Source organism: Macaca fascicularis, chromosome 13 (genome assembly GCF_037993035.2).
Source record: "Macaca fascicularis isolate 582-1 chromosome 13, T2T-MFA8v1.1".
Taxonomy (NCBI): domain Eukaryota; kingdom Metazoa; phylum Chordata; class Mammalia; order Primates; family Cercopithecidae; genus Macaca; species Macaca fascicularis.
The window spans coordinates 94290786-94302950 of record NC_088387.1 but is presented as its reverse complement, the minus strand read 5'-3'; the positions used below and the strand labels follow the sequence as shown (position 1 = coordinate 94302950).

At 37.8% G+C, this 12165-nt stretch overlaps 1 protein-coding gene across 25 annotated transcripts in view; it reads left to right on the top strand.

Moving 5' to 3' along the window:
- Positions 1-12165, top strand: part of BABAM2 (BRISC and BRCA1 A complex member 2) — a 493921-nt gene that overhangs the window by 80460 nt on the left and 401296 nt on the right. The window lies entirely within an intron of this gene.

Here is a 12165-nt window from a genome sequence, read left to right as displayed (position 1 = left end):
GGATGGATAGTATGGAAGATCTGTCATTGGACTTAGCCCACTAGCTTCAGCAGCCGTCTAGGCTGTATCAGCTTTTCTCTGTCACTATTACAATACTTGTGGCTTTGGTTGGTTAGTGTTGGTAATCTCACCAGGAATTTTCTCTCTTGAACCTACACTTGTGGTGAACAGCCTATTAAAGTTCTCCTATTTTTAAAAAGAAAAGTAGAGAACATGGATATTAAACATGGGATAGATGGATAAACTGCTTTTTGGCCTGTGGACCAGTGTGTTTTACCATTACATGCCAGGAGGGGCCACAACTCTGTGTAGTATTTTGTATTCTTAGTACTGTATTCTGTAGGATCACTTGATACTAATTTATCAAATGCCACATTAAATGAGAAATGTTGGACATGCTGACTTGTCAGCCTTGCATTACTAGACCATTTTCTGGAAACCATTAAAATATAAAATAATTTTACCTGTCTGAAGTAGTAGGACAGATTTGATTGCTACTTTTTTTTTGAAAAAATTATTAACTAAATTTAAAAGAAATGATCAAAGTAAATAATTCATGTAGTTAAAAATGTAAAAGTACTGGAATTTTTTGATACATGAAACCAGTAGTCTTCTCTCCCAGTCCAGTTTCCTGAGAGAATCACTTGCAGATTCTAAAAATTTTCAGTTTAGCTCTCGGAGATGATCTCCATATCTTTAAACAATATACTTTTGCCTCTATTTCTTGCCTTATCAGTTTTAGACATTGTTATTTTTTGACTTCCTGTGCTGATACATGAAGCATCAGCCTATTTTTCCTATACCCCTTAACTATTTTTTCTTTTCTTTCTTAATGTAATTATATCACCATTATTGGTTCCTGTGTTGGTTACCCTGTAGCTTAAAAATTTTTACTTACTTTTTTTAATGGATCACTTTACACGTTGTATTACACAGTTAATGAATAGCCCCTAAGAATTCTTAGTAAGTACGTGGTACACAGTTAGCTTTGTTATTACTTAAGGGCAATCTCTATGCAAGAATGGTGAACATTTAGGGTAGTATACTCTTTAGTTTTACATTAATCATAGATACTGTGTCTTTTGCCTCTGCATTTTATAAGATGAATATATTAGCCCCTGCCCTTCCTTCAATTCCTCTTCCTTCAACTCCCAGCTTTTGTCTTCAGTTATTTTCCTTTTGCATTTTCAAGATTGATAACTTACTGTCCGTTCTAAATCTGTAGTTGTCTTCTGTGCCTTGTCTATAAATTGCTTGAATGATTGCTCTGGAGGCCTGTTCCTGCATGATTATCACTGTGAGATTTGCCTTTATTATTATTTTGAATTTGACCTTGTTTTGTAGAATCTATGTATCATAGATTCTATGTTTTGTAGATGATTTTCTTGATAAACAGGTTATCTGCTTATCTTGCTGGAACCTCATTCTCAAATAACTTGCTCAGATTCTGTTCCTCTCTCTACCCTTCTGCCTTTCCTTTAGCCCATCTGATAATGTTTTATTACTACAGTCACAATTAGGTATCTTAATTTCTAAGAACTCTTTCTTGCACTGTTTCTCATTCTCAGCATCTTCTTATTTTATGAATATAGGTCCTTTAAAATCCTTCAAAAAATAAAATTTGGAGATTTTTTTAAAAAAAGTTTTCTTCTGTTATCTGAACTATTTTAATTTTTCCTAGGGATTATATTTTTGTTTATCATATTTTCCCCTCTTTTATTCTATAGGTTTTCTTCAAATAAAAGGTATTCATTTATGTTTAAGATAGACAATAAAATACTGAATGGGACTTCTGAGTAGGTGAGCAAGGCTTATGGAATGTGTGGATGAATGATGGGCCAGATGTGAGTCAACTGTTCTAGCTCTCCTCACATAGTTTGTTCTGTTTCTTCAGTGAATACCTGGGGATACATACCTGGTCACCCTGTCATTTCCGGGGGGTGGGTAGATAGACTATTCCGTGAGGAGCTTTTGCTTACTCTCCCTGTTCTTAGCCGTGTGTCTCACTCTTGCCTCCCCTTAACATGGGATAACTACCAACTTTTATGGGTTTAATTAAGACAAATGACTTCCTTCCTCGTCTTCCTCACATTATTACAGGCCAAAGCTTTCCTCTGCCCTATCTTGTCAAGTACTACACTTCCATCTGCATTCTATCTCTAGCAATTTGCTAAACTTTCTCATTTACTGATTACTCTCTTCCCTTCCTCTTCATCTTCCTGTTGTTTGGGATTTTATCTTTCTGTATTAACTATCATTTAATGGGATTGGAGGGTGGGTCTTAGAGAAGAAATAAGTGTATGTGGTCAGTCCACGGTCTTGAGACAAAAATAATGTGACTTCACAGGCATCTTTCTAGTAGTATGGGTTTATGTTGGGAAGCATTTGCTGATACCCTATGTCCTCTCATTACTATAAGCTCTTCATGGGAAGCCTTTAATAACATTTGTGATTAGTGTATTAGGTCTGTCACTCATCATATAATATAATTATGTTCTAGCAAACTGTTGTTGAATATTGTCATTATACATTGGGGACTTAGTTTAGCCCACAGTATGTTCTATAATAAATAAATAATAAGTGAGCATTGTACAATGGCGATTCTTATGCTAAAACAAGTCAAGATTCTAGTGTTAAGCAGCTCACAGCCAAATAAAAGGCAAAGGTAATTGACCATGGAAACAATATTTATAAAAGTTCGTAGAATTAGAAAGATGAGTTTTTTTTAAAAAACACACATATATATGTGTATATATATAACATACACATATATACACACACATGCGATCTCGGCTTACTGCAACCTCCACCTCCCGGGTTCAAGCAATTCTTCTACCTCAGCCTCTGGAGTAGCTGGGACTACAAATGCCCACCACTATGCCTGGATAATTTTTGTATTTTTATTAGGGACAGGGTTTCACCATGTTGACCAGGATGGTCTTGATCTCTTGACCTTGTCATCTACCCGCTTCAGCCTCCCAAAGTGCTGGGATTACAGGTGTGAGCCACTGCACCTGGCCGGTTTTTTTTTTTTTTTTTTTTTTTTGAGACAGAGTCTTGCTATGTTGCCCAGGCTAGACTTGAACTCCTGGGCTCAAGTGTTCTTCCTCCGTCAGCCTGCTAAGTAGCAGAGACTACAGGCACACATCACCATGCTCAGATCTTTTCCTTTTAATAATACAATCATCCCTCAGTAACCATGAGGGATTGGTTCCAAGACCTCCTGTGCAAGTCCCTGATATAAAAGGGCATAGTATTCACATATATCCTATGCCCATCTTTCTGTGTACAGGCATACCTCATTTTATTGTGCTTCAACAAGGATGTTATGTGTTTTTTTTTTTTTTTTTTTTTTTTTTTTTTTTTTATAAATTGATTGATGGTTTGTGGCAATCTTGTGTTGAGCAAGTTTATCAGAGCCATTTCCCCAAAGCATAGGCTTATTTCATGCCTTTGTGTCATGTTTTGGTGATTTTTGTACCATTTCAAACTTCTTTAATTATTATTTTTTTAAACTTAAAAATGTTTGCTTTTTAAATCATGAAGTATTTCCACATACTTTTTCATTATTATTCTGTTTTGGTGATCTGTGACTAGTAATCTTGAATGTTACTATTTTTGTGTTGAGATGCCATAAACCGTACATACCCATATAAGATAGTGAATTTAATCAATAAATGTGTATGTTCTGATTGCTGTAGTGATTGACCTTTTTCCTTTCTCCCTCTCCTTGGGCCTTCTTATTCCCTGAGACACAGCAGTATTGAAATTAGGCCAGTTAGTAACCTTGCAATGTCCTCTGAGTGTTCAAGTGAAGAGTCCCACACCTCTCACTTTACATCAAAAGCTGGAAATGACGAAATTTAGTGAGGAAGGCATGTTGAAAGCTGAGACAGGCTGAAAACTAGGCCCCTTGGCCAAACAGTTAACCACGTTGTGAATGCAAAGAAAAATTTCTTGAAGGAAATTAGAAGTGCTACTCTAGTGAACACATGAATTATAAGAAAGTGAAAAAATTATTGCTGATATGGAGAAAGTTTTCATATTTGAATGAAAGATCAAACCAGCCACAAAATTCCCTTAAGCCAAAGCCTAATCAAGAACAAGTCCTAATTCTCATCAATTCTAAGAAGATTGAGAGAAGTGAAGAAGCTGCAGAAGAAAATTTGAAGCTAGCAGAGGTTGGTTCATGAGATTTAAGAAGAGAGGCCATTTCTATCACACAGAAGTGCAAGGCGAAGCAACAAGTGCTCATGTAGAAGATGCAGTAAGTAATCCAGATGTAGCTAAGATATCATTGATGAAGGGCTACACCTAGCAACAGATTTTCAGTGTAGATGGAACAGCCTTATGTTGGAAGAAGATGCCATCTAGAACTGTCATAGTTAGAAGGCAATGCCTGGCGTCAAAGATGGGCTGACTTTCTGGTTAGGGACAAAGGCAGCTAGTGACTAGTTTGAAGCCAAGGATCATTTATCATTTTGAAAATCCTAAGGCCCATAAGAATTATGCTAAATCTAACTCTGCCTGTGTTCTACAGTAGAATAACAATCATCTGTTTACAGTGTGGTTTACTGAAAGCCATTGTTGAGAACTACTGCTCAGAGAAAATGATTCCTTTGAAAATATTATTGCTCTTTGACAGTGCACCTCATCACTTGAGATGTGTTGGAAATAGCAAGAGAACTAGAATTAGAAGTGGATCCTGAGAATGTGACTGAACTGCTACAATACCATGATAAAACTTGTACAGATGAAGAAGGTTGCTTCTTACAGATGAGCAAAGAAAGTGGTTTCTTGAGATGGAATCTACTTCTGGTTAAGATGCTGTGAACATTGTTGAAATGACAACAAAGGCTTTAGAATATTTCATAAACTTAGTTGATAAAGCTTCGCCAAGGTTTGAGAGGATTGACTCCAATTTTGAAAGAAGTTCTACTATGAGTACAATTCTATCAGACAGTGTCTTTTGCTGTAGAGAAATTTTTCCTAAAGGAAAAGTCGATTAACGTGGCCGACTTCATTGTTGTCTTATTTTAAGAAATTGCCATAGCCATGCCACCCTTCAGCAACTACCATGCTAATCAGTCAGGAGCCATCAGCATCGAGGCAGGACCCTGCAGTAGCAAAGAGACTGTGACTTGCTGAAGGCTGAGATCATTGTTAGCATTTTTAATCAATTCAGTATTTTATTTTTATTTTTATTTTTATTTTTTTTTGTATTTTTGTTTTGAGACAGGGTCTCGCTTTGTCTCCCAGGTTGGAGTGCAGTGGTGTGCTCTCAGCTCACTGCAACCTCTGCCTCTCAGGTTCAGGCGATTCTCCTGCCTCAGCCTCCTGAGTAGCTGGGATTACAGGTGCTCACTACCATGATCCTGTTAATTTTTATATTTTTAGTAGAGACGTGGCTTCACCATATTAGCCAGGCTGGTCTTGAACTCCCAACCTCAGGTGATCCACCGACCTTGGCCTCCGAAAGTGCTGAGATTACAGGAGTGAGCCACCATGCCTGGCCGCAATACAGTATTTTAAAATCAGGTATTATCATTTTATTTTAGACATAATGCTATTATACACTTAATAGACTACAGTATAGTAAACATAACTCTTACATGCACTGGGAAACCACAAAGTTTATATGGACTTTGCTTTATTGTGATACTTGCTTTATTGCGTTGGTCTGGAACCAAACCCAGAATATCTTTGCCTTATGTTTGTACTTTAAATCATCTTTAGATTCCTTATAATGCCTAATGCAATGTAAATTCTGTGTAGCTGGCTGTGATATGGTATTGTTCAGGGAATAATGACAAAAGTCTGTAAATGTTCAGTTCAGATGCAGTTTGTTTTTTGAATTTTTATTTTTAGAGACAGGGTTTCACTATGTTGGCCAGGCTGGTCTCAAACTCCTGACCTCAAGTGATCTGCCGCCTTTGGCCTCCCAAAGTGCTGAGATTGCAGGCCTGAGCCACTGTACCCAGCCTGTTTTTTGAATATTTTTGATCAACTGGTTGTTGAATGCATGGATGTGGAACCCATGGATAGAGAGCTGACTGTAGCCATTGTATAACTGGAGTGAGATGATAGCTCATTGTGGTTTTGATTTGCAGTTCCCTGATAATTAGCGATGTTGAACATTTTTTCATATACTGGTTGGCCATTTGTATGTCTTTTGAAAAAAGCCCATTTTTAATTGAATTACTTTCTTTTTCTATTGAGTGGCTTGAATTCTTTATATATTCTGCTTATTAACCTCTTGTTAGATGTATAATTTGCAAATATTTTCTCCCATTCCATAGATTGTCTCTTCAGTCTGTTGATTGTTTCCTTTGATGTGCAGAAGCTTTTTAGTTTGATGTAATCTATATATTTTTGCTTTTGTTTTCTGTGTTTTTGAGAGCTTATCCAAAAAATTCTTACTGAGACCAATGTGACAAGGCATTTCTCCTATGTTTTCTTCTAGTAGTTTCACAGTTTCTGATCTTACATTTAACTCTTTAATCCTTTTTGAGTTGATTTTTGTATATGATGAAAGGTAAGGGCTAGTGTTACTTCTTTTCATGTGGATATGCAGTTTTCCCAACACCATTTATTGAAGAGACTGTCCTTTCTCCAATGTGTGTTCTTGGCACCTTTGTCAAAAATCAGTTGGCTATAGAAGTATGTATTTATTTCTGGGCTTTCCATTAATTTTAGTAACCTTAAATCTATTGTATACAAGATCAGTAAGGTCATACTGTTTAATTACCACAATATTTGTGATAGAATTCAGCCTCCTACAACCAACATAATATTAATCTTTAGATGAACAAACACAATTCTCAGCAACACACATTTTAACAAATGCAGTTTTCTATCACAAGCACAATTGAAAGGTTATATAGTTTTACAAACTCTTGGAAGATAACTATCACAGCAAACAGAAAAACTCTTTGCCCGCCCTGTTTTGTTTTTCTTTTTTGAGACAGAGTCTCGCCCTGTCCCCCAGGCTGGAGTGCAGTGGCACGGTGTCAGCTCACTGCAACTTCCGCCTCCTGGGTTCAAGCGATTCTTCTGCCTCAGCCTCCCAAGTAGCTGGGACTACAGGCACGTGCCACCACACCCAGCTAATTTTTGTATTTTTAGTAGAAATGGGGTTTCAGTGTATTGGCCAGGCTGCTCTCGAACTCCTGACCTTGTGATCCACCCGCCTCAGCCTCCCAAAGTGCTGGGATTATAGATGTGAGCCACCGTGCTTGGCCAGCTCTTTGCCTTTTTAAAGAAACAGACCTCTAAGGAAACCTAATTATATTGTAAGAGGAAAATGAGTAAGTATAGATTTAAATTATATTCTATGGTAAATAATAGATAAATATTCTCTAACCTTCTCCTTTTTCTTTCCAAGCAAAGGGTAATGGCTAACTCAGTGCTTTGCAGTCATAAAATTTTTATAAAAACAATTTTTAAAATCTAAAGTTTCTCATTAAATCTCATTAAAAACTTGTGGTGTGTGGTTTAAACTTTATTTATTTATTTATTTATTTATTTATTTATTTATTTTGAGACCCAAGTCTCGCTCTATCACCAGGCTAGAGTGCAATGGAGCGATCTCGGCTCACTACAACCTCGGCCTCCTGGGTTCAAGTGATTCTCCTGCCTCAGCCTCCCAAGTAGCTGGGACTACAGGTGCTCGCCACCATGCCCAGCTAATTTTTGTATTTTTAGTAGAGACAGGGTTTCACCATGTTGGCCAGGGTGGTCTTGATTTCTTGAGATCTGCCCACCTCGGCCTCCCAAAGTGCTGGGATTACAGGTGTGAGCCACTACGCTTGACCGGTTTAAACTATAGTTCTAACCAACGCTGAATCAAAGTATTCAGTAATTTACTAGAATTTACAGTAATTTTATTTCATAACTTTAAGCTCAGTAAAGTTAGAGATGGAGACTGTTGTGTTTATTAAATTAAATCTTCAGTCCCTAGCACGGTAAAGATATTCAATTAAATATTTGTCGATGAAATTGAATGAATGCATGCGTAAATTAATGAATCTTTAGTGTTCAGATTTTCGTTGGTTGAAGTATGTGTTATAAAGAATGTGGCATTCTGTTACTTGTATCAGCCTTTTGCCAACAGAAATTTGATCTTTAGAAGTTATTTATTATACAAGGAATTTGTAATTGGAACATTGCTCTTAACAATTCAGAAAACAGGAATAATGTACAGTACTTTGCAGATTTGGAGTCCGAATCAATTTTATCTTTATATGTTTTACTCTGCCCTCTGCCATCAGATTAATGAAAATAGCATGTAACTAAAACTTATATTTCAAAATATTTTGTGTATTAGAAAATAGTACTTCTGTAAATCTGTTTCATTGTAAATAAAGGAAACTGTGCAGTTAATGAGAATGAGAATGAGAGACGAGAGAGGGCATATTTCTCACTAATTGATTCTTACGGAATTATCCCCATTCAAAGTTAAATAAGAAAGATCAGAAGATTATAGTACATTAGGAATGATGTTAGTGTTTCCTCAGGTCTTTTACTGTGAAGAGACAACTGTTGGCCAGTAAAAGAGTTGCCAATTTGTATAATATTCTATTGAAAAATGTCAAAGGATATCTTAAGTAAAGAGAAGTCCTTGAATCTCACCGTGGCAGAAGACACAACTCATACTTACTTAAACGATATTGGAAATGTGAATCTTCAGTGATCAACATTGATTTGAATGAAATACATGTTAAGGTCTAGGATGGTGCAACTGAAGTGGTTGAACATTTTCCAGTTATAGCAGCTATTCACATAAAAGAGCCATGAGTGTCATATAAACACCTATTTGTAAAAATAGCCATCCTAGTCATGCTCTGTAGCATTTAACTCTAGAAGAAATTATTGCATTTGTGTTTTTGTGTACCCTATTTAAACAGGGCAAAGAGTGAGGCTGCTTGCTCATATTTTATTTCCAATCTCTAGTTGAGTATCTGGCATTTCGAGAGGTTTAATAAATGTTTGTGGAAAGAATGAGCCGTATTCATTCCTTGGATCTGACAACGATGAGGTTTGATAGGAAGTGACAGAACTTAATTCTGCCAGTTCTTTGAATAACGCTGTTTATGCAACTTTGAAGAGAGATTATTGAAATATTGTAAGTTACATTGAGCAAGTCTGTGGCTAGTGAATCAAGCAGTTTGCCAACATTGGTAGTTTGCTAACATTGGTTTTAAATTTGAAATTATCTGTGGTTTAAACAATTTATTTTAATCAGGGGCTGTTTTGTTATAAGAAACCCATTGGAACTAACATAAATTGAAGAATTTATTTGTCTTTGTAAGGAATCAAGTAAAGCCTATGATGCCTAAGGGCAGAAAGGACAGCCAGGTTCTCAGGGACTAGAACCGGGAACTGGAAGGCTGGTAGACATAGTAGCCAGTCAGCATCTGTGTCTATGTTTGTGTTTTTCTCCTGCAACATATTCCGTTATCACTGTATTCTAACCGCCCCTCCACCCTGACCAACCCCTGACTTCTGTTTCTCTCCACATTGGGTAGAAATGATTCTTGAGTCCCTACATGAGGACTCAATTCAAGGCCACCAGAGAGGTTGTCATTGAGTTTAAATTCCTGGGAGAGAGGATCTGATTGGCAGCTTGGGCCAATTGACCACTTGTGGTCAAGTTATGTGGCCAGGATTTCTGGGTCATGTATTATCAACCTGATTACTAGAGGCCAGTTTTAACACAAGATAAGATAAGCATAGGCTGGCAGATACTCAGAAAGGTATCTATTGCCCTGTTTCAGGAATTATTTCTAAAGAATTTCCAAATGAAAATGTAGACTTTTTTTTTTTTTGTCTTTAACAATAGAGCAGCCAGGCATGGTGGCTCACGCCTGTAATCCCAGCACTTGGGGAGTCCGAGGTGGGCAGATCACGAGGTCAAGAGTTGCCTGGCCAACATAGTGAAACCCTGTCTCTACTAAAAATACAAAAGATTAGCTGGGTGTGGTGGCAGGTGCCTGTAGTCGTGGCTCCTCAGGAGGCTGAGTCAGGAGAATCACTTGAACCCGGGTGGTGGAGGTTGCAGTTGCAGCTAGCCGAGATCGCAGCACTGCACAAACCAGCCCAGGTGACAGTGCAAGGCTCCGTCTCAAAAAAAAAAAAGAGCAATATAGTTGTTTATCATCTGAGAGGAATGATGGTTATTTCAAAGCCATTTGTGACAGAGTGAAGAAGTCCTGTCAAGAAATATCCAAAAGTTTTGAAGTTGATATACTTTTCCTTTCAGAGGAAAACGTCAGAAAAAAATCAGTTATGATATGGATAATACATTATCTTCCATGTCCTCAGAGGAGCAGTGTAAAATTACTGTTCATTTTTAAGGATTCCATACTATATCACTAAATTTAAATATATATTTTTTGAGAATGATTAAAACAAAATGAGAACAGTTTCAGAACTGTTATTTAAATGGACTGTACCGTTTAATTAAATAGTGGCCAAACAGATGCATAGATTTTTACAGATACATTGCACATAGTGTTGTGGAACTTCTGCTTTTATGAATCTATGTGAGATTCAACTTCATTTTTGATCTATGTCTCCTTGAGTGGTTTGGCTGCTGCTTTTGTGTGTGTGTATGCTTGTGTATGTTTTAACACAATGCTTCCCTGTCTCAGATCTGTGACGTATTAATTTGTTTTAGCTAATTAGCTTAGTGAGCTGAGAATGCCCTTTTTCTCCTGCTCATTACTTACGTAGCAAAATGCAGAGACACTGTGGGGCTTGGCATGGATGGCTGTCAAATAGAAACTGATAACCAAACTGATGGCACCTGAAGGACCCAGTGGTGTTGCCAAGTTTGTTGTTGCATCAGCTGAAACAGATATTGAGACTTTATTGATTTATCTCATCTATAAGAATTTTGCACATTCTTTGCTTTGTTATCATACCGTGCTTTTTATTTTTTATTTTTTTGAGACAGGGGTTCGCCATGTCACCCAGGCTGGAGCACAGTGGCACAATCGTGGCTCACAGCAACCTCTGCCTCCCTGGCTCAAGCAATCCTTCTGCTTCAGCCTCCCAAATATCTGGTACTACAGGTGCACACCACCACACCAGCTAATTTTTGCGTTTTTTTTTTTTTTTTTTTTAGGGACGGGTGTATGCCACGTTACCCAGGCTGGTCTGAACTTCTGGGCTCAAGCAGTCCACCTGCCTCAGCCTCCTGAAGTGCTGGGATTACAGGCATGAGCCATTGCACCCAGCCTAGGTTTCTTAATGTAATAGGCTGTCCTTTAATTATTTCCTAGCCTGCCTACCAACCCCATCTAAGTGAAATATTGTTGGCAGGGCACCTGATAACGCTTTTAACTTACTCTTTCTTAAAAAATTTATTTATTTATTTATTTATTTATTTATTTATTTATTTATTTATTTATTTATTGAGACAGGGTCTTGCTTTGTGGCCCAGGCTGGAGTGCAGTGGCATGATCATAGCTCACTGCAGCTTTGACCTCACTGGCTCAAGTGATCCTTCACCTGCAGCCTCCCAAGTAGCTGGGACTATAGGTGTGCATCACCATTTTTTTGTAGAGACCGGGTTTCGGTTTCACTTCATTGCCCAGGTGATTTTGAACTCCTGGGCTCAAGCTATCCTTCCACTGTGGCCTCCCAAGGTGTTGGGATTGCAGGCGTGAGCCACTGCACCTTGCCCGTACCATACATTTTGAACCTTGGCCACTAGGTCCAAAAGCTGGCCGTTGTGACTATAGCTGTTGGCATTTTTGTTGGGATGACAATGTTATTTTATTTAAGATTTCTAGTACTATTTAAAATAATCTGTTTGGAAAATGTTAACCAAGTACTCTTTCTGCTTCTACTTCCCCTTCAGTATTTTAGTGGACTGAATCTCTCAGCCTGGCATTCAAGGCCAGTCACAGTCTGACATTCCAGCCTCCCAGTTGGAGCTCAGCTAACAACAAGCCAAGTGAGAAAGCTGCTTTGCAAGACTGATTTGCCCATTATACTTCCCAAATACCCTGCCTTCCTTTCCTTCCTTTCTGCTTTTGCCACACTGTTTTGGCTTTAGCAGGACAAACCAAGGAAATAAGAAAATAGCCTGTCTTGTGATGTATTTGGTTTTTCATTTGCGCTCACAAACCTGCCACTCTAATGGAAATGCTCTCTATT